At 38.2% G+C, this 27248-nt stretch overlaps 1 long non-coding RNA gene and 1 pseudogene across 1 annotated transcript; one reads left to right on the forward strand and one right to left on the reverse strand.

The window, feature by feature from the left end:
- Nucleotides 1-7214: 7214 nt before the first annotated feature.
- Nucleotides 7215-9414, reverse strand: LOC109147290 (annotated as a pseudogene).
- A 2944-nt stretch (nt 9415-12358) lies between these two features.
- On the forward strand, nt 12359-26920 carry LOC109147291. The gene is made up of 3 exons (XR_002048626.1): nt 12359-12370; nt 15869-15870; nt 26600-26920. It is a non-coding gene; the product is annotated as an uncharacterized LOC109147291 (long non-coding RNA).
- Nucleotides 26921-27248: the final 328 nt, after the last annotated feature.

A 27248-nucleotide genomic window follows, 5' to 3' on the forward strand; every position in this document is an offset into this window, starting at 1 on the left:
TATGTTTGGCTAATAAACTGCATGTCACCTTTCCAAATCTGATGAATCAAAACTCTGGCATAGACGACTGGGTCACGTAAACTTCAGAGATATGGATAAACAGATAAAACTGGAAGCTGTGAAAGGTGTACCTAAGATCCGAATAGATCCGGAAAAAGTTTGTGGTGCTTTGCTATTGCGAAACAAATTAGGACTCCGCACAAAGCAGTAAGAGGCATCACCATAAGAAGTGTCTAGATCTTGTTCACATAGACCTCATGGGCCAACACATACTGAAAGCATTGGGGGAAAGAAATACATATTTGTGTGTGTAGATGATTTTTCTCGGTACAGCTGGGTATACTTCCTAAGGGAAAAATCAGAAGCTTTCAAGGCCTTTAAAACTCTGTGCATAAGAATTCAGAAGGAAAAGAATGAGTTTATAATAAAAGTTCAGAGATTGAGAAGTGATCATGGAAAAGAATTTGAGAATTCACTATATTCAGACTTCTGCTCAGAGCATGGTATATCACATGAGTTCTCAGCTCCTAGAACTGCTCAACAGAATGTGTGGTGGAAAGAAAGAATCGTACATTACAAGAAATGGCTAGAGTTATGCTACATGCTTCTCATCTGCCCCAGCGTTTCTGGGCTGACGCAGTACACATAGCTTGTCATACTGTAAATAGGGTTTTTCTCAGACCAGGAACAACCAAAACACCATATGAGATCTGGAAAGGAAAGAAGCCAAACCTGAAGTATTTTCATGTGTTTGGGACAAAGTGTTATGTGCTGGCTGATAGAGAACAAAGAGGGAAGTTTGAACCTAAGAGTGATGAGAGTATCTTCCTTGGATACTCTCCAAACAGTCATGCCTACAGAGTCAACAACAAGAGAACTCAATCTATGATGGAATCAGTCAATGTGGTTATAGATGACTGTCCAGAAGAATCAGTAGACATAACAGTGACAAAGCTTCCTCTCGGTGAACCAAATGTTGCAGACAACGACAGTCAGCCCAAATCACAAGAATCCTCAGATGAAGATCAAGAATGTTCGGAACAGGATACAAATCACATACATAACCAGGGAAAGACAAACCCACCAGAACTCAGAAAAATTACCCGTCAGATAACATCATTGGGAGTCCAACAGATGGATGAAGACCAGGAGCAGAATAAGAAACAATTTGATAGAAATATCTGGGTCTGCTTGCTATACCTCAAAGATAGAACCCAGGAATATAAAAGAAGCTCTACAGGATGATCTGTGGATCAAGGCAATGCAGGAGGAGCTACATCAGTCTGATCGAAATCATGTTTGGGATCTAGTTTCAAGACCTGATGGTGTCAACATAATTGGAACTAAGTGGATCTTCAAAATAAAACTGATGAAGCTGGAATATTGCCAGAAACAAAGCTCGGTTAGTGCGCAAGGATACACTCAGATAGAGGGGATTGACTATGATGAGACATTTGCTCCTGTAGCTAGGCTAGAGTCAATCAGAATTCTGCTAGCTGTTGCATGCATTCTGGGATTTACATTGTTTCAGATGGATGGCAAGACATCATTTCTGAATAGATACCTACATGAAGATATCTATGTGGCCACAACCTAAGGGATTTGAAGATCCAGAAAATCCATCACATGTCTACAAGCTTAGAAAAACTCTATATGGTCTCAAACAAGCCCAAGGGCATGGTATGAACGACTGACTCAGTATCTGCTTACAGCATAGCTATAAACGAGGGAGTGTTGACAAAACTTTGTTCGTAAAGACTACGGGGAGCCATGTCACCATTGCTCAGATCTGTGTAGATGACATTGTATTTGGATCAACTCTACAGAAATACACAGATGAGTTAGTAAAAGTTATGAAGGAAGAATTTGAATGTCAATGGTTGGTCAACTGACATACTTCCTAGGACTTCAAGTTAAGCAAAGTCCTGAAGGATATTTTATCTCTCAAGAGAAATATGCTAAGAATTTAGTCAAGAAGTTTGATCTGGAATCAAGCAAACCATCCAGAACACCGATCTCCACCTCCATAAAAGTTTCCAAAGATGACACTGGTATATTGGTGATAACACAGTCTACAGAAGCCTAATAGAAGTTTTATTGTACTTGACGGCTAGTCAACCAGACATAATGTTTAGTGTTGGAATCTGTGCAAGGTATCAATCTGATCCAAAGGAATCACACCTAATTGCTGCAAAACGTATTCTGAAATATGTAAAAGGAACGATGCAGTATGGCCTATGGTATTCCAAAGACAGTGAACTGAGTCTTGTTGGCATACTGTGATGCTGATTGGGCAGGAAATATTGATGATCGAAAGAGTACTTCTGGAGGATACTTCTTTGTTGGTAAAACTTGGTATCGTGGCTAAGTAAGAAACAGAACTCAATTTTATTAAGCACTGCAGAGGTAGAATACATAGCTGCTGGTGGGTGTTGTACTCAGTTGGTATGGATGAAACAGATGTTGCTGGATTATGGTCTTACTCAAGGATTATGACACTCTATTGTGACAATGTCAGTGCTATTAATATTTCCAAGAATCCAGTTCAACACTCCAGAACGAAGCATATTGATATCAGGCATCACTACATCAGAGATATGGTTGAATCCAAGGAGATTGAATTGGATATATTATTCAAACTGACAAACAACTGGCGGATATTCTGACTAAGCCACTAGACGCAAATCATTTTGAAACTCTCAGGTCTGCTCTGGGAATTTGCAGAATTGAGTAATAAAGCAGTTGGTCAGTCAGAGAGGAGTGAAGGTTGATTTATACGGTCAGTATTATGGTTTGACTTCCTTTTAAATACTCCTCTCTATTTGTTAAGTGGATTCTTTAACCTAATATATCTTAAAGATATCTTAAAGATCCCAATCTTTTTTTGAAATTCAAATTTCCTTGGGTTCCATTTCCTTCCTAAAAAGAAGCCGTACCGTTGTGTCAATCAATCGCGACTGCATGATATTTGACTAGCCACATTGATTAGGGTTCATCACCCTTAAGTCTATTTGTTACCGGGCCAAGAAGAAAAATATCTACTAGCATCTCAGCACTCAGACTTCCTCCCTCTCTGCATCCTTGCCTTCCTTGTTTGTTCTCCAATACTTACAAAATTTCTTCAATGGCGGACCCTGTAAGAAATATCATCATCAAACTCGGAAGCAAGACACATTCTCTAGAGGTGGCTCTTAAACATATTCAGACGCTATTACAGTTTGCTATGAAGAAGAAACTCAAGCTTGATCCTCTGCTTCGCGATGAGATATTGGTGACAGTTATGACGAACTACCCAGAGTTTTATGCTGAATGGTCTGAAGACGATGCAACTGAACTGCTGATGATGGTTTCTGAAGCCAGTGATGAAGTTTCTCCAGTGTCTATTCCGGAACCCTCGGATGGAAATCAGGCTGGGGCTTTTCTTTGATATTTTGCACAACGAGCCCTAGAATCTGCTGAGGTCTCTCGACGGCGAGCAGAGTCGCAGCCCCTGTATCTTGAAGCTGCTCCAAAAGAGGCAAAATACAGACTGGAGATCCTCCGAAACAGGTCAAAGTATATTACTAATTATTTCTTTACTTTGAACATACCTTGACCAACTATATATCCTATACATTGTTGATTTGCAGCCTATGAGAAGTTTAAATATCTGCAAGTAACAACTCAAATTTTATTAAACTTTCAATCTCATACAATTTATCAAAAAAGTCTTTAAATATTTTTTCAATTTCATATAATTTGTATTGAAATTCATATATATGAATATAAAAATGATAGGAAAAAATGCAGGGTTTTTCATTAGTTATAGACAAACACTTGTAATGTCTTTTGCCAATACTTAAGAACTGTACATAACACAAATACACTACATAGTAAATTAGTGTTTATGCTAAATAAAAACAATTTATAGTTCATAAGACTGTATTAAACAAAGTGAACATAAAAAATAAAATTCTCACTTCTTCTTAGGTTAACTAATTAACAGAAATTTATTAGTAATACCCAAAAAATATATATATGACTTTAAACTATAAGATTCCAGGTTTCAAAAAATTGATACAAAATGACAGAAACTTAAAGTCATATTGTCCTATATATATATATATATATATATATATATATATATATATATATATATATATATATAATATATATATATATATATATATATATATATATATATATATTAATTTTTTGAGAAATAACATTGCAAAATATGAATACGCAACACAATTAAATATGAATATGCAACACAATTAATAATCATAAAATAATATGTTGGACTTTAAACTATAAGCTACCATGTATTAAAAAATAGATACAAAATGATAGAAACTTAAAACCATAATCTACATGTATTTTTTTTCAACATTTAACACTGCAAAATGTGAATAGGAAACACAATTAATAAGAGAAACATAGATTATAGTTACAAGGTGCACAATGGATTGCAAAAATCTACCACATGTGATGCTATTGAGAAATATAGATCACTCATTAGGACAGTGTAATGGTTACAAGGTTGGTTGATCATGTTTTGGAAGCTCAGATTATGTGTGGAACGAATGCAGGAACAAAGGTTTTAATTCCTCTAATGTCGTTAACACCTTCTGATTCAAGATTGCCTTTCAAGTTCCAAAGAAAACAATTTTCTTTTATGCTATCATATGTCATGATAATAAATAAAAGTCAATGGCAAACACTATCACACGTGGGATTATTTTTTTAGAAGGCCAGTCTTTAATCATGGTCAAATTTACGTAGAAGTCAAGAGTAAGTAAATTTAGGAGATTAAAAATTTTGATATGTGGGGATATTGTACCATCTGTAAGTACGATTAAAAATGTCGTATAGAAAGAAGTTTTCAATAATGGATAATCCAATTGCATCAATAATTTCTAATTAGTAATTAGAAAAAAAAAATGAAAAAATAAGAACATAGTCTGGGGGCAGATGTAGCCAAGTGGATTAAGGCGGTGGATTGTGAATCCACTATGCGCGGGTTCAATTCCCGTCGTTCACCCATCGCATATATATGAAAAAAAAACATAGATAGATATGTTATGATATGGTTCTGAATTGTGTTATGTGACATCAATATTATTGGCCGACACGGGTCATTGAATTTTTTTCTACTAGCTTGATTGGGGGAGATTCTACGAGTTTTTGCGATCTTGCCCACATGGGTCATTGAATTTTTGTCTACTACCTTGATTGGGGGAGATTGTGTCTGCCATCTCCAAAAGCTCCAACTCGTTATCCCTTAGAACCCTGCCAAACAAAGAAGAAAAAAAGTCAGTCACATACTCACATATAGGAGCATCATCTGTCCAAACTCCATTCACTTTAATCCGGTTCCTATTTCTTTTGATAATAGCGGAGTTGTGGTAAAATTGGGTGTTACAATCACCCACTCAAATCCACTTACATAATGATCATTTTTAATATACTAAAAGTTCATTTTTAATACATTGAATGTTAATTTATTGTGTTGAAGGTCGTTCACTATTTGGTATAATATTTAAAAATGAACTTGCATATTAAAAACAAACATTATACTAAAAATGAACGTTTATCTATGGTCCACATAATCCACATTGCAATGTGCATCATGAAGTAAAACTACGTCGTATGATTTCATTTGCATGTACGTTAATTACACTCCAAGATCATTTAAATTTTAATTACATTATCATTTGATAATATATGTTATTACACAACTTTGTTTTTTAGTATCATTTTTCACATGCACTAAGGTGAAAAGGCCGCCGAAAATTAAAGGTTTGAAAGAAGAGAGAAGATAGAGAAAGCAAAGGGCCGGGACTCCATTTGGGAGAACTAGAGTTGGTGACACAAACTCCTTCTCCCAACAACAATAATCATGAGTATACATCTATATTTTCCAGTATTCCACCCACTCATGATTGCATTAATAATCTATCATAGGAGGAAAGAAATCACAATTACCATTTCATAAGAAACAAAATTTAACAATTGTACGTATAATTTTGAGATGTTTCAAACCTGCAAACCTCTACCTTCCTCCCACTCTTCAATTTCTTTAATTTATTAATTTATGTAAGGAATTTAAGAACTGTGCTCATAAGTTCTTATAGAAAATGTTGTACTGTATATATTATTATATGGTACTCTGTACAAGATTACAAAAATAAAAAAAAATTCAATGCCCATCGTCTTCTATTCTATAGGTTGGATTCCCCACTCTAAGGGCCCCCCCCTCACACCGTAGTTCGTCTGCACTATAAAAAGATACAAATCACGATAATTCAATGACTGTCCAAACTCCATCCATTCAAACAATACCGATGCTAGGTCAATCCAAGCTCCCATCCTTGGTATTTCCTAGCTCAAGGAACCCTATGGGGCTTGGTTGGGAAGGAGTTATAGCAAGATATTTGTGGAAAGGTTTAGGTGAGGCCTAAACAAGTCCTAGTAGTCTAAGTTACGAAAGGACACAAGCCACACTCTAGACTTAGCATTTGAATCCTCGGTTCCTATTTCTTTAGATAATAGCGGAGTTGTAGTAAAATCGGGTGTTACAATCACCCAATCAAATCCACTGACATAATGTTTATTTTGAATATACTAAAAATAATTTTTAATACATTGAATGTTAATTTTTTGTGTTGAAGGTTCACTATATGGTATAATATTTAAAAATGAACTTGCATATTAAAAACAAACATTATACTAAAAATGAACGTTTATCTATGGTCCACATGATCCACATTGCAATGTGGATCAAGAAGTAAAACTACGTCGTATCATTTCATTTGCATATACGTTATTGTATGAGTAAAACTACGTCGTATCATTTCTACGTTATTGTAACTACGTCGTAAATTTTAGTTACATTATCATTTGATAATATATGTTATTGCACTAGCTTTGTTTTTTAGTATCATTTTCACATGCACTAAGGTGAAAAGCCCGTCGGAAATTAAAGGTTTGAAAGAAAAGAGGAAGATAGAGAATCTCCATTTGGAGAACTAGAGTTGGTAACACAAACTCCTTCTCCAACAACAATAATCATGAGTATACATATATATTTTCCAGTATTCCACCCACTCATGATTGCATTAATAATCTATCATAGGAGGAAAGAAATCACAATTACCATTTCATAAGAAACAAAATTTAACAATTGTACGTATAATTTTGAGATGTTTCAAACCTGCAAACCTCTAACTTCCTCCCACTCTTCAATTTCTTTAATTTATTAATTTATGTAAAGAATTTAAGAACTGAGCTCATAAGTTCTTATAGAAAATGTTGTACTGTATATATTATTATATGGTACTCTGTACAAGATTACAAAAATAAAAAAATTCAATGCCCATCGTCTTCTATTCTATAGGTTGGATTCCCCACTCTAAGGGACCCCCCCCCTCACACCGTAGTTCGTCTGTACTATAAAAAAGATACAAATCACGATAATTCAATGACTCAATCAGCATGTAGGGCTAATTAAATGCACCCAAATACAGTCAACACTGAACGAGCGAGGCCGTATCTTCAATTCTGTTTTATTTAATATGCACCCACAATCCCTTGCTGGGTACGCCACGGTGCACAACAAAGATCAAGTAATAGCCTGGTGGTGCAAGCTTGCCAGAGGACGGCGCCACGGCGGAGATGGTCTCCTTGGCCACAGAGGTGAGTCCCAAAATCAGCATCCGTTGGCCCTCAGAGTACCCATGAGTGGTGAAAGGCGGCGGATACATGGTAACCTTAATACTAGACATGTCCGCCGCATCATCTAGCTTGAAATGGATATTGAAATTCTTTCCATAAACCAATTCCGTTTGTGAAAGCTTCTCCACGATCTGCGGCCGGAACTTTTGCAGTGCGGGGGCTAAGTACGGCGGCGAGAATTTCTCGACGCGCATGTCGGTTGGGTATTTGGCTTTCATATCGTAGGAATCGTGGGTGTTACTTCCCGCTACTAAGATCTTAGCGTCGGGCAAAACCGCAGAAGTGGAATGGTACATTCTGGCAATTTTTGTTGGTGTCAACTCAGTAAACCTTTCCCCTTTCGGTTTATCCGGGCTGTAAAGCACCGGAGTGAAATTTGGTTCCTCCGCCGCGTCCCAACCAGAGGTCCCGGTTTTCGCGCCATTAATTATGAGGACATTCCCATCGGGGAGAATCAACATATCTCCCATAACCCTCCCCGACGGCATCTCCTCAATTTCCCACTTGGCCCCTTCCTGATTCGCAACAATCCTGCCGCAATCCTTTAACGCCGGCGGAAATTGCCTCGGCGGATGCTCCGTGACCTTGAAGGCTTCGTGTGTATTGCCGCCGCAAACCAAAACCTCCGCCTTCACAAAATCATTCGCTTTGGTGAGTTTGAGAGGAAGAAGCGCGGATTGCCCCGAGGCCGGGTAGTTCCGGGACCCCCCTGGCAGCTTAGGAAGCTCCCGAATCGTCTTTCCGGTTCTAGGGTTGAAAATAATGGAGCGATCGTTGGCGAAGAGGAAGACATTGCCGTCGGGGAGGAGGTACACAAATGGATACAAATTATTCTCCAGAAAGCCGTCGGTGGTTTCCTCGAGCAGCCGAAGCGGAAATTGTTTGTTCGGGAATTTAAGCTGATCTGGCGGGACAATTTCATAGTTGTGAGATTTTCTTCCTCCCACCACGATAAAATCACCATTTTCCAAGACTTGTTGAGAAGCATACCTGCCAGTTCAGTTCAACGTAGTAAATTAAATTAAATTAATTATTATAAGATCAGAATTTGAAAATAATAATGCTTACCATCTGTTTGCAGAAAGTCCAACATCTTCTTGAAATCGCATAAATCGCAGGATTCCAGGATTCTAATTCCTCGAAAACCTTTGTCGTAGCCTCCGGTGCTTATCAATTTTCCGGTGCTCGACAGCCCTCCCGACGAGCACCATGTATTCAGGCTCAACTAAACATATATGCATAAAAACAATATAATTAATTAATTAATGAAATAAATTGTACCCAGGCCAGGCCAGTATTATATATATACCTTGAGTGTCTTGACAACTTTAGCGGTGTCGAGATCATAGGTAACGCCATGAGCCCAGCAGTCTTCACGGCCCTTATCATCTTTTCTGCACCACTTAGGATTCTGCATCAGTGCGGAGCGACCAAGATTAATGGCGTCATACCAGACAACCCTGTTGTTTGTCATCAACTGCATGTGCATGGCGGAAACACCCACGTTTTCAGTTACAGTTTGCCAGCTCGAGGCTGAAGGATTCATCTCCAAATCTGGTTTCCCATAGGCGCTGCAAACAAACAATACAAGAACATAATAATAAGCTACTGTTATTGACGCCATTGGAGAAACTCGATCTTTTATTTATCTAGCTTCTCCAATGGACTAATTCTTTTTATTTATTTCTCGATGTTCGATGTTCGATGTTCTTCGTCCTGCCTACCTCTTCACATATATATACTTGCATTATTGCGCTACTCAGATTCAAATGCCTACAATTATGGATATCCACTATTATTATATACAAACAAACTACCTAGCTCTTGCCTCATGCCCATCAAATTTTATTTTCTCAGCTCTCCCCTCCCCTCCCCTCTTCTTTTTATTTTATTAAAATGTTAAGTTAATTAATTCATGGACAATTTTACATAATGCAATCAAACATTAGAAAGGAAAATGCATGTTTTCTGGATATTAAAATAACTTATTTTCCAAAAGTCATTTTAAAAAAGTTCAACATAAATTTGATCACTTTAGTCATTTTATCATGTCAAAAATTGCAAAGCCACCAATTTTATTTATGTATTTAATTCAAAAGGCTAAACATTAGTGTTACGCTTAAAGCAACATTTTTTACTTGATATTTCAATTTAAAAAAAATAGATCTCTTTTTTCGAAACCTTATTATTATAAATGTTACTAAATTATTAAATAAAAAAGAAATAATTAACTTAAGATTATCACATACAGGGGCTGGTACCTAAATGTCAGAATGAATTTTGTCAAAACCACCAATATTGGAAGAAGAAGATGAATTAAAAGGTAGTTTGCTAAGATTGCCTAATTGACAACTTTCACAAACAATGTCCAGCTTGTTATTTGAACTAACATGAATTCAATTCTTAGTGCGTAATAATTGAACAGTGGATTTTTGCGAATGTCCAAGGTGTTGGTGCCACAGCTCTTCATTCTCTGAGTTTAGTCTATTGGAAAAGTGTTCTTCCTTTGGTTTGGATTAAAAAAAAATCCCCTTTACGTTGACCCACTATTATGGATCAACTTGTTGCTCGTTCCTTAATGCAGAAAATCTTATGGGTAAATTCACAATTTAAAAGGATATTGTCATGTTAACTGACAAATAGAGAGTAAATTACGACTTAGTTGGGGTACATGATGGAAATCACGGACTAATAAATCATTCTTACCATTAGAAACTACAACATCCCCAACAGCATCTATTTTTAAGTGAGAACCATCACCAGTGAATATTGAATCATGACCAACATATTTTTTTAAGATTTAGTAACATACCTAAGTTTGCAGTCATATGATTTGAGGCCATCCCGTGAGATAAGAAAAGAGGTAAGCCATCTTGCTAGGACTTGGGGCAATTCCATTGCACTGTCTTCGAAAAAGCGTAGAGCTCTACGTGAAGTTGGTTGTCCCAATGGCGATGTCTTAGGAGATGAGAAAAAAAAAAGAGCAAAAAGAGGGAGCCATTTCCTATATCGGGATCACAAAAGAGTTCTCGGGTTAAAACAGAGATATCTTTTCCGTGCAGCTGTGGGGAGTCGATCTTTGGCATAAGGGTGGAAGTATGTGAGAACCAGCGCTTATGTCGGGACCACAAAAAGTTTCCCCGAGGTTAAAACACGAAGCTCCGTGCCGGGGTCGGTTGGTTTGTACACATCGTTCCCACTAGTGTGGCTCGGCTATAGGCCTTTGCAAGATAAGAGGTGAATACCAATTTTAGATTGCATGCTTGATGAATGGTGAGAGAGGGTATCCCTTTTTTAGTCTTCATCCTATCTTTTCGGAGTATGGGGCTTCCTTAGTATATTCCTTGAGTAGATTTAGTAAGGGTGCATAGCTAGCATATTTATTACATGATATGAGGGATTTCACCCCCTCCGTTTGCGTGACACTTATCTTGATCGACCTTTGGACGAATTAAGTTATCATTGAGTTGGGGTTAGGTGCATCTTTGACACTTAAGTGATCATTGGTTTGATTGAAACTTGCTTGAGGGCAAGCAAGGCTAAAGTGTGGAAACTTGTGATAAGTGTCAAAGACACACATTTTTAGGGTTCATTTAGGGTGAATTCTAAGCTAAAAACAATCCTTTGTGTAGCAATATCGTGCCAATTAGCTATGTTTTGCATTTTACTGTAAATTAACACCACACTTTGTGTTTTATATGTGTTTAAGTAAGCTTCGGCCTTAAACTAGCGAGGCAAAGTGGCACAACCGGAGCGAAAGCGGGAAAAGAAGACAAGCCGAGACCAAGCTACGAAGGTCACAAAGCGCGTTGCCGCGTGCGTTGTGGAGAGGCACAAACAGAGCTGATTTCCAGAATGTTCAACTCGTATCACAACGTGCTTTGTGACCCGCGTTGGACGGAATAAGTTCCCAAACAACGAGCGTTGTCCGGGGCATTGAAGGCTGCGTGGAAGAGCTGCGGAAGGGATTGAAAGGGGGGCCTAAATAAGAAATTCTAGATCAGATTTGGAGATGACATTTGGTAGGTTTTTAGAATACTTTGATAGCTTAGCATTATGAGATTGAAGAGAGAGCAATTTGTTGAGAGATCTTAATAGATTCAAGCTTGGATTTCTTGGGAGATTCATTGAAGGAAGAGATTGACAAACTCCAAATTCAAGAGATCTTGCAAGGCTTCTTTTATTTCCTAATCTATTTGTTTGGTATTATCTCTACTCTTTTCATTTCTATTTGCTTGGTTAGGTTTACATTTATGAATGCTTTTATGATTTCTATGGCTATTGTAGACTAGCTTAGCTAGGGTTTGAATTGTGAAAGTGTGTGATGATGATGCTTTTGTGACTTAGTTCTTGAATTAGGGATTGATTGATTGCAATGCTTCTATGTGTTGTTGTTGGGGATTGATTTGTTTGCATCAGAGGAACTTGATCACCTCCTATGGTTGTTTGAGGGATTGACCTATGCTAGGTCAATCCAAGCTCCCATCCTTGGCTTTTCCTAGCTCAAGAATCCTACGGGGCTTGGTTGGGAAGGAATTGTAGGCAAGGTATTTGTGGAAAGGTTTAGGTGAGGCCTAAACAAGTCCTAGTAGTCTAACTTACGAAAGGACACAAGCCACTCCCTAGACTTAGAATTTGCATCCTCTTTCCCTATGTCTAATGATTCTACAAGCATCTTAATCCACACTAAGCAATTCAACCCTATCTACCTTTCATTTGATTACCACTTGTTAGCATTCATTTTACTAGTTCAGTACGGCGTTTATCTTTTGTGTACGCGTGACATGCAGTCAAACAATACCGATGTCTTTACTTTCTGACGTTAGCAACTTAGGGTAACTCCGAGCGGCCATCCCTTGAGAATGACATAATCCGGAAATCATCCCAACACAATCAACTCTTACGCTATACCTAGCAAGAGTGAAGTAGCGAAAAACGCGATAATCAATTCTTTCCAACTTTTCTATTCGTACTATAATTCTACATTAAAATTCATATTCTAATATTGTAAAATAGTGTCATACAATTCCTAATTTAAAATTCTTATTTGTAATACAATAGGACAATATTAAAACACTATTATAATACTCCGTGCGTGACAAATAAATATGACAGTACAAATACTAGAAATAGGAAGTAACATATATTATAATTATTGTTAATTTTATCGTTATTATAATATATATATATATATATATATATATATATATATATATATATATATATATATATATATATATATATATAATATTAGAACATATGTCAGTCAGGAATGGATGATTGAGTAGTAAAATAGTCAAACATAATATTAGCATTACAACAATATTAAAATTCATATTTCTATTTAACAATATAATATTATTTCTTTTCCTGTTAAAAATTATATTCTCCATTAATTCTCTGTTAAATTTACTAAATTTCAAACTCCCATTAAAACTCTAACTGCATGTCTAAATTATTAAGATTTAAATAAAAAATCCTAAAAAACATGCACGCTTAATTCCTAGTTAAAATCAAACTCAATCTCCCAGCTCCATGATGTACTCAATCACTCCTAAATCACCTATAAATATAGCCCAAAACCTAGCACTCCATCACCAAGACTAAATAGAAGATTGAGGAAGAGCAATTTGGAGCTTGGCTTTACAATTTGGAGCATCCCATTCTATTAACTTTAGTTTCTACTTTCTATAGGTGAAGTAAGGATTACAAGTTCTTTTTTGGTGATTATGCAGTTTATGTTTCTTTAATGTTACAGTATAAAATGCTATATCATGTTTTAGTTTCCTATTATATTTATTTATTAATTGTTTTATATTATAGTTTTTTTTTTTAAAGGAAACTAGGATATATTAAATCAATATCGAAATACAATCAGGTGGGTGAGTAATCCACACCCCAAGGAAAGAAGAGGAACCAGTAGCATGTCTGAGCACATGAGTTATGTGATTCGCTGGCTTTTTTTCATGGCCTCGCTGGTCTTTAATTGGCATAGCCTAGCATCATGAAGTTCTTCTATGCATGGCGTACTCAGAGGTCCATTGTTTGCATCTGCCACCCACAACTGACCTCAAACTAACGTATCTTTACCGCCTCCCACCCGCCGAATAGCTCCTCTTCGCAATAACCCTTGACCCGCGTGAATGATCCTCCATAGATAGCTACGGTTGTGACCAATGTTCGCCTCTAGGAAACTAGCATTGGGAAAATACCTCGCTTTCATAATTTGGCACATCAACGAATTAAACGGGGTCTTGTGAGGATCCGCCAGCCTTGAATTTTCACATATTGTAGAAAGTATTCCAACCAGGCCTTGGTGATCATCGTTCTCAATTTTATTGGGTAATAACATATTAATAGTTTCAATCTTTCTTAAAAATCTTATTTCAATATGTAACAAATTTCTTTTATTATTAGGTTGATGTTGAGGCATAGTGCTGGATTGAAGAATAAAGTGATGACTTAGAAGCATTAAAGTATTGTGTAGCTTTTTCCTCTTTTATATGTATCACATTTTACAATAGGTTTCAAGTATTTTGTAATATACAAATATGCTTTTTTCAAGTGTATTAAGATTGATTCTATTATTTTGAACAATAATATTTAGGGAATTGTGTTCTTCGATCTCCAGTACACTGAAAAATTTATTCTATTGGATTCAAATATCTTAATAACTTAATGTATCAATAGATTGGCAATGGTGAAGTTGTGGGTGATAGTTCAGTGGTAAAGAGAACCCTTGTGAGTGAGTTCTCATCAACCCAAACAACAAAGAAGAAAGGGCTTCTCAGTGTTAAACTTGAAGGAAACTCATTGAGTATAATTTGTGTGGTTGAAGGGTCTGTTCTGTATGGACAATGGACAATGATGCCCGGTGGCACATAAGGTTGTATACATTTATTTGTTTATTATTATTGGGTTTCAAAGACAATTGTGCCTGGTGGCACATAAGCTTTTCTAAGGTTTTGTAAAGCTCATGTAATCAGTGAATTTTCAAGTTTTCCAAGCACCTATTCTTCCAAGTACGTGATTGCACTGCAATCAAACTGTTTGCATGGTTGAATTTATTAGATTATGGAAATTAGATAAATATGTGAATATTATTATTATTAGAATATTTTAGATTAATTGTGTTATTCTGTACCTTATTTAGGAATATGACCGTTGCCCATAATTGTATATATGAGGCTCAAGACAAATCAATAAACTCAGGAAAAATAATATTTCTTACATGGTATTAAAGCAACCAAGGTTTTTATCCCTTTAAACTTTATTCAATCATTTCCTTCTTCCCTGGGCAGCCATATCAATGGCAGACAGTACAATTTTCCAAAACTCCTCTTCTTCCTCTCAATCTCAACCTACTCCTTCCTCCTCTATTTTACTTCATCCGGCTCTCACCGTTTCTAATATCAATACCTTCATCAATGTCACACTCGATATTGAAAAAGGCTAATATATTACCCGGTCAGAACTATTCAAAATACATGCCAAAGCATATAAAGTTCTAGACCGAATCTTTCCTCCATCCAAGGAGGCAGCGAAATTGGATTCCTCCCCATCTCTTAAAGACACGGATCCCGAACTCTGCTCAAGAGTTGACGCCATTGTTTTTGTAAGTGTACAAAATAGTACACATTAGATTGGCTAATTTATTAGTTTATTTTATTAATATGTAATGTTAATTAGCATGAGTTGTAATTAGTATTTTGGACCAAGCTAAAATATGTGGTGGAGATTTATTGTTAATAAATTCGGACAAAGAGCAAGTCTGAAGATCTCAAATTAAAGAATGAGTGGTTGAGAAGAATTCAAGCCACATATGAAGCTACAATCAAGGCTTGGTGGAATGGGAATTGCGTACAGTATATAAGGAAGGTAAAATGAAAGAGGAAGTTGCCAATTCTGAAATTCTGATCTCATATGCAAGCTTCCTACATTACTGCTTTAATATTGATTATATTATTTGTGTTTTAAATCTGTACTTCAAATTAGTACCTGTGACAGCTGAAGTGCTACACCAAAGATGGTTATGGCATGCACGGTTCAGTCCTGAGTAGGTGTTTTAGAAGAGTTGTAGTGGTAAAGGCTGTGAGCCGTTTGTAGTTACCTCTTGTAATACTCTATGGTGAACATCTAGTGGATTGGGCAGACGTGGGTTGCCCCGCAGACGTAGGAGAAGGAGCTCTGAACTGCGTAACAATTCTACTGTGTCTTTACTCTATTTATGCTTTCAATTTCGTTATTTATATGTTGATTAAATTGATTTAATTAAACAGCAAAATTGTCACGTAACATAAAATCAAGTAGAATCCTTAGTGTTAAATTGATTTCAAGATACACGGGCTTTTTCAATTGGTATCAGAGCCTCCAGACTTAAGTTATTAGTCTGACGATCTGGCTACTCTGTGCCCCTTGATCTCAATCCTTCAGCGGTTAGTATTATTATTTCTGATTTTGTTAAATTGTTCGATCTCACGGGTTATTGATTGTTACAGAATGGAGCACACTAAAGCTCTTCCCCAGCTAGTCAGTGACAACTATGCGTATTGGAAGGTGCGCACACGCACTCATCTCAAAGCACAAGGTGAACCAGTATGGTGTATCATTGTAACAGGCTGGGAACATCCAACCAAAGCCAGTACCAGTGAGGATGAAACTCGAGTGACGAAACCTGAGAATGAATGGACCCAAGCTGAGAAAACAAGTGTTGGACACAACGATAAGGCACTAGATATTATTTATGGGCTAATTCATGAAAGTCAACTTCCTATTGTTGCAGGCCATGATTCAGCTAAAGGCGCATGGGAAGCACTAGAGGCTACCTACGAAGGCACATCGTTGGTAAAACAATCGAAACTGCAACTGGTACAGTCAGACTTCGAGGAGCTCCGGATCAATGAAGATGAAACCATTTTGACCTTTCACACTCGTGTGCAAGAGCTAGCAAATCGAGCTATGGTCCTCGGAGAACCGTTCACTCAAGAAAAGTTGGTGAAAAAAATTCTACGATTGCTACCACCTCGGTTCCGGATGAAAGTTACAGCAATCCAGGAACATGACAACTGGGAGAAAAAGACTGTAACACAACTAATGGGGAATCTAAGAACTTACGAGATGGAAATCTTAACAGATCACACAAAAAAACAAAAAACAGTAGCATTTACCGCTAAAGAAAATAATTGTGCACCTGACTTAGATGAAATAGGTGATGATCCAGTTGTATTTCTTACTAAACACTTTTCTAAACTTTTGAAACAGGTATCAAAAGGTTCACGAAACAAGAATATGCAAAAGGGGGCGTCATCATCTAAAACAAGTTCTAAATCCGGATCATCAACCTTCAAATCTTCTGGTTCACGTCCAGGACAGTCCAAAGAGAAATCCACCAGTAAAGGGATCAGATGCTATGAATGTGATGGCTTCGGACATGTACAAGCAGAGTGCCCCACCTATCTTCGACGCAAGAAATCCATGTCAGCAGTTACTTGGAGTGATGATGACTCAGACGGTGAAACAGGAGGATCTGATTCAGACGAAATTTCTGGTAATTTTGTTGCCTTTACTGCACATATGGCTGCTGGACCGTGTCATGAAGATGTTGCTGACTCGGAGGGAGGCGAGTATACCTCTACAGAAGATTTAGAATCAAGTGAATCATCTTTTGAAATTGAGTTTAATAAGTTGTATCCCAAATGGGCAGCACTAAGAAAAGAAAATCGTAGATTAACTAGTGAAATAGGGATTGTAACAACTGCAAAGAAAGTGTATCAAACTCAAATAGCCGATAGGGATCTGCTTCTTAAAGAGGTATTGGCCCGAGAAGAAAAACTAAAACAAGAGGTACAGACTCTGAAGCAGGAGCTGAACACCTACAAACGCCAAATCCAAATGATGGATACCACGTCTACACTTGACGAAATCCTTGAGTCTGGAAGAAAGACTTCTGCAAAATTTGGAATAGGTTTCACAGGAAATAGCTCAAAGGATAAAACTGTGTTTGTCAAAGCGTCAGGCCCTGGTCAAGGAGATATTCCAGAGTCTAGCATAGCGACACATCGCGTTGGTACAGTAAGATCACTCAAGCCATATTATAAATCCTATAACCCGATATGTCATTATTGCAGGTTACGGGGTCATACCAGACCTGAGTGCTACTACTTCTACAAGGATCAAAGAATCAAGAAGTTCAAACACAAGAACATCCAACCCTTTACAAGACAAATCTGGGTGAAAAAGACAGATTATATCTCGTTCGTATCTTTCCACTCTAAAAGTACAGGTCGAGAAGAAAAATGGTACTTCGATAGCGGGTGTTCACGTCACATGACAGGAAATGCTAAATTTCTGAGTAACGTAAATACAAGCAAAGGTGAAGTTACCTTTGGCGACGGTATAAAAGGACAAGTCACTAGTATAGGCACGCTAAATGTAGTTGGTCTGCCAAAACTAGAGAAAGTTCTACTAGTCAAAGGACTTCATGCAAATCTTATAAGTATAAGTCAACTATGTGACCTGAACTGGAATGTGAGCTTCACCAAAAATAACTGCAGTGTCCTAGACAAAACAAATCAGTGTGTTATGGAAGGTACAAGGTCAACTGATAATTGCTATATTCTCACTAACAATGTTTTGTGTTGCAGGATCAATATAGATGAAACTGAGCTTTGGCACCAAAAGCTAGGACATCTAAGTTACAGACTTCTTGACAAACTTGTGAAGATTGAAGGTGTTCGTGGATTACCCAAGCTGGAAGTCAAACCAACCATATGTGGTGCATGTCAAGCAGGAAAGCAAACCAAATCGTCTCATCCAGCTCAGCACACCATAAACACAAGTCACTGCTTGGAACTGATCCACATGGATCTCATTGGCCCAACGCAAACAGAAAGTGTTGGAGGTAAGAAATACATTAGTTTGCGTAGATGATTATTCTCGTTTTTCTTGGGTTACCTTTCTCAGGGACAAGTCTGAGACCCTCGAAGCCTTCAAAACTCTGGCATTGAAACTTCAAAAAGAAAGAAATGAACCCATCATTCGAATCCGAAGTGATCACGGACGAGAATTCGACAACAATCTGTTCGATATCTTCTGCAACCAAACAGGAATCACACATGAATACTCAGCACCAAAAACACCTCAACAAAACGGAGTTGTTGAATGGAAGAACCACACAATTCAAGAAATGGGACGAGTTCTGCTCAATGCCAAAGGACTACCTCAAAAATTTTGGGCAGAAGCTGTGAACACTGCATGTCACATCATCAATCGGGTCTATCTACGTCCAGGCACAAATCAGACTCCGTATACATTATGGAAAGTTTGAATCAAAAAGCGATGAAGGCATCTTCCTTGGCTATTCAACAAACAGCAGGGCATATCGTGTATACAACAAAGTTACCAAAACCATCATGGAGTCCACAAATGTTGTAATCGATGATCAACCGAGTGATATTATCACAACGTCTCAGCCTGGACCAGTGACAGAACCTGACACAAGTTGTTCTGAAACTTCTGATTCCAGAACCCCTGAACCTAATCCAGAGTCTCCTATGCCATCTTCCACATCAACTCAACCTGAGCAAGAAATCGAGTCTGAGTCAGAATCTGTCACTGATCACGGTAACATTGATATCCCTACTCGCATCCAAAAAGCTCATCCAATACAAAACGTAATTGGAGACCCCAGTTCCGGCATAAAAACTAGAGGTAAACCGAAACGTGATTACCTTCAATTAGCAGGATATTCTTGTTATACTTCGCAGATCGAACCGAAGAATATCAAAGAAGCTCTAACAGACTTATTCACCAAGCCGTTAGACAAATCGAGATTTGAACTACTTAGAGCTGCACTTGGAGTCTGCAATCTCACGGCTTAATCTACCACACCAGGTATTACAAATAAATTCCAATTAATCTTTTTACGTTAACATGGCTGTTTGTTTAACATTGTTGCAGAAGGGCTCATTCGACTCTTTAATCCATAATATAATCTTTCTCTATATTTAATACCAGCTAAAACCAAAACCATATCGTTCAATTTTTCCAAACCGATGTCCAAAAAAAATTAACGCCTCTCGCTCTCTTGTTACCTTATACGGCTCATTGACCTCTTATATTCAATCTATTCTCAAAATTAAATCTTAAACTCAAATATTGATTTTATCATCCACAATACTCTCCTATTATAACTCTACTATCTAGCCTTCCCACCTAGTCAAATCATTACCTACTTTCACGCCTTTTGAGAACCATCTCTTCACGATCATACATCAACAAATTAATTCATTGTCTCTTTGGCTCTCTTACCCATCACCACCGTCTCTTTCATCTTCATCCTTAGAACTTCCTTCGAAAAATTCTTCAACAATGGAAGAAGATAACCCTTTTGCAATCTTCACCACGAAATCGGAAAGATTAGAACTTCTTCGACACATTATTGATGCTGATTCTCCCCTCACATCTGATGACACCGATCGAGTGCTTGCCACGGTTAAGACACATGAGAGTCTCCTAGAAGGCCTTTCGGACAAAGAAACTAAGCAAATCAAAGCTCTCTCTCGTTTCATCTCAGCCGAGCCGTGGACTATTCCGGAGGATCCACCCAAACCGCCTCCATCCCAACAGGAGAAGGTGCATGCCCCATCTCCGGAAAATACGGTAGTGTCCTCACCTTTAGATGACTATGTTTCAGCTTCTAGAAAGTTAGATTTCAACATTTCTTTGCCAAATCAGTTTGTGTCTGTCTCCAGTGATATGAGTGCCCCTTCCTTTCCTTTACAAGGTGATCTGTATGATTCCTCACATAAATTGCCTGAAAATCTTGTGCCCTTATCTGATTTTGTGCATACTGTGACCACACCATTCTCCATTAGAAATATCCACCAATTTGTGTCTCCCATGACTTGTGCTGCTTTTTCTATTCCCATAACTATTCCTGTCCCATCTTCCACAGTAGAGGCTCCCATACCGGTGTCCACCTCTCATAACACTGTCCCTATCGTCTCTGTGCCCGTGAGCAAATCTTCCCGAAAAGGGAAAGAAAAACTTACTGTTTCAGGTACTGCCGGGAAAAGAAAAATTGGAGCATTGGAGGATGTTGTTTGATTGTCTGATTCCAAGCAATCAAAACGAGGTCCCACATTGCCACCCAGAATGACAAGGTCTAGATCAGTTTCAGGCCCAGTACCAAGTCCGGCCCCTGCACCAGCAGCTGCTACTGTCCCCTCTGGCTCAAAGATGAAACAACCCAAGAAGAAATATCATCCTATTTTACTGTCTCCAGATTTGATGTCTGACTGGAGTGTTCATGCTACTAGGGATTTTATTCTGGAGAAATCCATCAATGTGGAAGAGTTGACAGAAAAGTGCAACATTGTGCCTATTTTGCGAGATCAATACCTGCTTGCCTCACTTGTTCATGTTGGCCCGTATTCCAGATGGCTCACTGCCGAGTTCTACACAAATTTAACATTGGATACTTTTTCGGAGGGATCACCTCGGTTTCAACAAGTTTTTATTCGGGATAAATGGTATCCCTTAAGTCCGGTCGTGATTAATTCATATTTGGGTACCCCAAATCATCGAGCTGCTCCTGACCCGAGTCCTAATCTCCTAGCCGCTGCTTTAACTCACAAACAGGTCGTCACTTGGCCAAATACCGGACTCGAAAGCCTGAAGCTCGCCACGGTCTACTCTATTCTGTTACGGCTTGCGTCAACAAATTGGATGCCGGCTGTGCATCATCATCTTGTGTCTGACCAGCTTGCTGCCCTCCTTTACAAGATCAGGAACCGACTTCACTTTAATCTCGGAGAAATCGTTTTTGGTCATCTTGCTCAATTCGTGCGACATAGGGAACCTAAGGTACATCTACCGTTTTCTAGTCTCATTTTCGGACTTCTACAGGAACATGGGTTCAAGCCCTACACAGATGAGGTGGTGATTGCTAATGCCTCAGTCTATAAATATGATGATCGTTTGACGAATAAGGATCACTATGATGATAGAGCTACACTTTTGATCACTCCCGGTGCACCAACTGCCACGCCCTCTGTGTCTGCCCCTGCATTATCCGCTGACACTGCCTTTGCACCGAATCCCCGTCCTACGACAGAGATCAAGGAACCTCCGACGCTCATGGATCGACGTCAAATTGTTCTCACTCTTCAAGCGTCAATTGCTCAAGTTCGCACATCGGTTGCTTCTCAACAAATAACCATTGATGGCTTAGAAAAGTTGTTGAGTGCTCAGTTGGAAGAAATAGCCAGAATGGAGGCTATCTATGCTCGGATTCGATCTAATACTGGCGCTGGCACTGGTTCTATCTCTGAGAGCGATGAATCTGAGTCGGGCACCGGCCCCGTCTGCGAATTAACCCAATCCACTAGTATGATGTTCACCGATCTGTTTGTCATTTATTTGGCAAAAATAAAGGGGGAGTATTGAAGAAAGGGGGAGTATTTTGGATGTTTCGTAATGTTTGGTAAGTTTTTGGTTGGTTTTTGGTATGGATGTCAATAATTTTGGTATGAATGACTTAAGTATGAATATCTATGGTATTTTTGGTATGTTGACTGCATGGTATGAATTGGTTTCAATTGGAATGCATATGAAGGAAAGAAAGCTTCAAGTTAGGGGGAGTAATTCAAATTACAGTATGGAAAGCGTGACATATATGGTATGTTTGATACAACACTAATTTGTGCATGATTCAGTATTTATTAATTGAATGAAGCATGAGAGTCAACATCAACTAAGGTCCAAAATAAAATCTCACACACAAATAAGCCTTGGTCAGGTCCAAAAAGATTTAAAATTGCATATTTAATTTTCTTTATATGTTCAGTACGTATACTATGGGATGTTAATAAAATATTCGTTACTTTTTCCCAAAGTATAATGATACTATTGTTTTACCAAATAAATTGCCAAAGGGGAGATTGTAAGTGTACAAAATAGTACACATTAGATTGGCTAATTTATTAGTTTATTTTATTAATATGTAATGTTAATTAGCATGAGTTGTAATTAGTATTTTGGACCAAGCTAAAATATGTGGTGGAGATTTATTGTTAATAAATTGGACAAAGAGCAAGTCTGAAGATCTCAAATTAAAGAATGAGTGGTTGAGAAGAATTCAAGCCACATATGAAGCTACAATCAAGGCTTGGTGGAATGGGAATTGCATACAGTATATAAGGAAGGGAAAATGAAAGAGGAAGTTGCCAATTCTGAAATTCTGATCTCATATGCAAGCTTCCTACATTACTGCTTTAATATTGATTATATTATTTGTGTTTTAAATCTGTACTTCAAATTAGTACCTGTGACAGCTGAAGTGCTACACCAAATATGGATATGGCATGCACGGTTCAGTCCTGAGTAGGTGTTTTAGAAGAGTTGTAGTGGTAAAGGCTGTGAGCCGTTTGTAGTTACCTCTTGTAATACTCTGTGGTGAACATCTAGTGGATTGGGCAGACATGGGTTGCCCCGCAGACGTAGGAGAAGGAGCTCCGAACTGCGTAACAATTCTACTGTGTCTTTACTTTATTTATGGTTTCAATTTCGTTATTTATATGTTGATTAAATTGATTTAATTAAACAGCGAAATTGTCTCGTAACATAAAATCAAGTAGAATCCTTAGTGTTAAATTGATTTCAAGATCTTCGGCATACCATTATTGAACAAAATTCTACCGCTGAACTCGCGTGGAACAGGCTAGAGGACATTTTTTCATACAATAAAAATTCAAGGGCACTCTACCTGGAACAAGTGTTTTCTGCGGTTCGGATCGAGAAATTTCCAGATGCCTCTTCCTACTGCCAGCATCTAAAAACACTAGCATATCAATTATCAAATGTTGGCGCTCCTGTATCAAAAAACAGGTTAGTACTTCAACTTGTCTCCAGTTTAACTGATGCATGTGCTACCGTTGGAACACAGATTCGTCACAACGACCCCATTCTCCTTTTTTTACAAAGCCCGATCCATGATTATCTTGGAGGAAACAGCAATGGCGAAAAAGGTTGCTAACCCCTACGATTCCACTGCTCTTCACGCGTCTGCCGATGATCAATCTGTCGGAAATTATGGGGAAAATTGAGGAGGTCGCGATGGCAGAAACAACGGCTTTGTTTCACGCGGTGGCAACTCTAACCATGGTGGTAGCTCCGGTTCTCGAGGCGGCCACTCCACAAATCGCGCCGGCGGAAGAGGCGGTCGCCAATCTCACGGTAGGGGCAGAGGAAATCGTGGTGGCCGACAAACACAATACCAGCCGCACAACACATTCTGGCAGAACGCTAATCAGCAAAATTGGGCTTACACACCCATGTGGAATGGGCCATGGCAACCTTGGGCTACTCCACCTTGTCCATATCCTACCACACCAGCCCAGTGGCAAAGAAATCAACCACCACTAGCCTCACAATCAATACTTGGACCAAGACCATCCCAAGCTCACTTGGCATCAACAAATTTGGGCCAATCTTCGTATACACCAACTGATATTCAACAGGCTATGCATACTTTCTCAATTGCCCCTGGTGATGATCAATGGTACATGGATACAGGAGCTACATCTCACATGACTTCAAATGGAGGTAACCTTACATCTTATTCTAATATGAATAAAAATAAAAATATTATTATAGGTAGTGGTGATACAATTCCAATTAGTGGTTGTGGCAATACTTTTTACCAATTCCTCATCCTCCCTTAAATTTAAAAAATGTCTTGCATGTTCCAAAATTGATTAAAAATCTAGTCTCCGTAAGAAAATTCACTACCGATAATGATGTCACAGTTGAATTTGATCCTAACGGATTTTCTGTGAAGGATTTTCAGACAGGGATGCACTTAATGAGATGTGACAGCACATGAGACTTATATCCAATTACTACAAGGCCTTATTTTCACACATCAACACCCTCTAATTTTGCCGTGTTATCTCCCCAACTATGGCATAACCGACTAGGGCATCCAGGAGCTCTTATTTTAAATTCTTTACGCCGAAATAATACTATTATTTGCAATAAATTTCGGGAAATTTTTTTTTTTTTTTGTGATTATTGCTCACTTGGGAAACAAGTTAAATTACCTTTTTATGACTCATTATCCTTTATTTCATTTCCTTTTGATATTGTGCACAGTGACCTATGGTCGTCACCTACCCTAAGTTCGGGTGGGCATCGTTATTATGTTTTATTTCTTGATGATTTTACAAACTTTCTATGGACGTCTCTAATTGCTAACAAATCTCAGGTATATTCAATCTTTCTATCTTTTCGTACTTATATCAAAACCCAATTTGAAAAAGAAATAAAATGTTTTCAATGTGATAATGGAAGGGAATATGATAATAGGCCCTTTCACAAGCATTGTGAATTAAATGGTATAGTATGAGTTTTCGCTTTTCTTGCCTCATACATCTTCTCAAAATGGAAAGGCTGAAAGGAAAATTCAAACAATTAATAATATTACTCGAACTCTTCTTGCCCATGCCTCTCTACCTCCTTCATTCTGGCACCATGCACTACAAATGGCCACGTATTTACTTAACATTCTTCCCAATAAAAAGCTTGCTTATCAAACACCCACAAAAAATCTTTATCAAAAGGATCTCTCTTATTCTCATCTTCGGATTTTTGGATGTTTATGCTATCCATTAATTCCATCCACCTCACTTAAAAAATTGCAAGCCAGATCATCACCTTGTGTTTCTTTGGGATATCTGACAAATCACAGAGGTTATAAATGTTACGACTTATAAAGTCGAAAAATAATCATTTCAAGGCATGTAACTTTTGATGAAAAAACCTTTCCCTTTTCCAAATTACATGCTACTAATGTCTCCACTTATGAGTTTTTGGATGCAGACCTATATCTTAACCCGTACTTATCTCACGGCCTAACTCCAACTCTTGGAGTCGAGGACCAAAATATATCACCTCTTCATTCTCCCATACAATCTCAGCAAAGTTCAGCGCATTTTCCCTCTCATGAGATAACCCCACAACAATACACTTCTCCTACACCCGCAACACCATTAGGAAATAGATCATCACAGTCCAATCTTTCATCTCGGCCCACTGCATGCCTCGCCTCAACCCACACCTTCATCATCTCCAAACTCTCAACCCACACCACCAACTCCACTAACCACCAATCAATCTACCCAAATAAGTCCACAAATAAATCACACTCATTCTCCTCAAATGACCACAAGAGCGCAACATGGAATTTTTAAACCTAGAAAACTCTTCAATCTTCACACCACTACTACGACCTCCATATCTCCCCTACCTATGAACCCAATACATGCTTTAAAAGACATAATTGGAACATTTCTATGAAGGATGAATACGATGCTTTAATTAAAAATAAGACGTGGGACTTAGTGCCCCGTCCATCCAATGCTAATATTATTCGAAGTTTGTGGATTTTCAGGCATAAAAAGAAATTTGATGGTTAATCTGAGCGGCACAAAGCCCGCCTTGTAGGAGATGGTGCAGGACAACAGACTGGCATAGACTGTGGTGAAACTTTTAGTCTGGTGGTGAAATCGACAACCATTCGTACAGTACTTAGCATTGCAATATCTACCACAAGAATCCATAGTTAGAGTGGGATTTCAACTCAGCACCTTTTGAGTGAGATTTTGAGAAGAGTTGCTCTTTGGAGAGCACAGTACGATGAAAGTTGTAAACTGTGTTTGGGGGGGGGGGGGGGGGGGGGGGGGAATTATTGTCCATCGGTGGCCTCTATGGTAGAATCAGTCGGGGACCTGAGAGGTTGTGGTTTACCCTGCGGCGGATGTCAGCGGTTCGAGTCCGCTTATCTCCAACTCCTGAACTGAGGCGATCCAAAGCTTTATGATAGGACCCAATTTTTCCGATTCGGCGTTTCGATCTATGGTTTCTCATTCATGGACGTTGATAAGATCCATCCATTTAGCAGCACCTTAGGATGGCATAGCCTTAAAAGTGAAGGGCGAGGTTCAAATGAGGAAAGGCTTACGGTGGATACCTAGGCACCCAGAGATGAAGAAGGGCATAGTAATCGACGAAATGCTTCGGGGAGTTGAAAATAAGCATAGATCTGGAGATTCCCAAATAGGGCAACCTTTCGAACTGCTGCTGAATCCATGGGCAGTCAAGAGACAACCTGGCGAACTGAAACATCTTAGTAGCCAGAGGAAAAGAAAGCAAAATATGAATACGCAACACAATTAAATATGAATATGCAACACAATTAATAATCATAAAATAATATGTTGGACTTTAAACTATAAGCTACCATGTATTAAAAAAATAGATACAAAATGATAGAAACTTAAAACCATAATCTACATGTATTTTTTTTCAACATTTAACACTACAAAATGTGAATATGCAACACAATTAATAAGAGAAATATAGATTATGGTTACAAGGTGCACAATGGATTGCTGAAATCTACCACCTGTGATGCTATTGAGAAATATAGATCACTCATTAGGACAGTGTAATGGTTACAAGGTTGGTTGATC

The sequence above is a fragment of the Ipomoea nil genome, unplaced genomic scaffold (genome assembly GCF_001879475.1).
Source record: "Ipomoea nil cultivar Tokyo-kokei standard unplaced genomic scaffold, Asagao_1.1 scaffold1988, whole genome shotgun sequence".
NCBI classification, from domain to species: Eukaryota; Viridiplantae; Streptophyta; class Magnoliopsida; order Solanales; family Convolvulaceae; genus Ipomoea; species Ipomoea nil.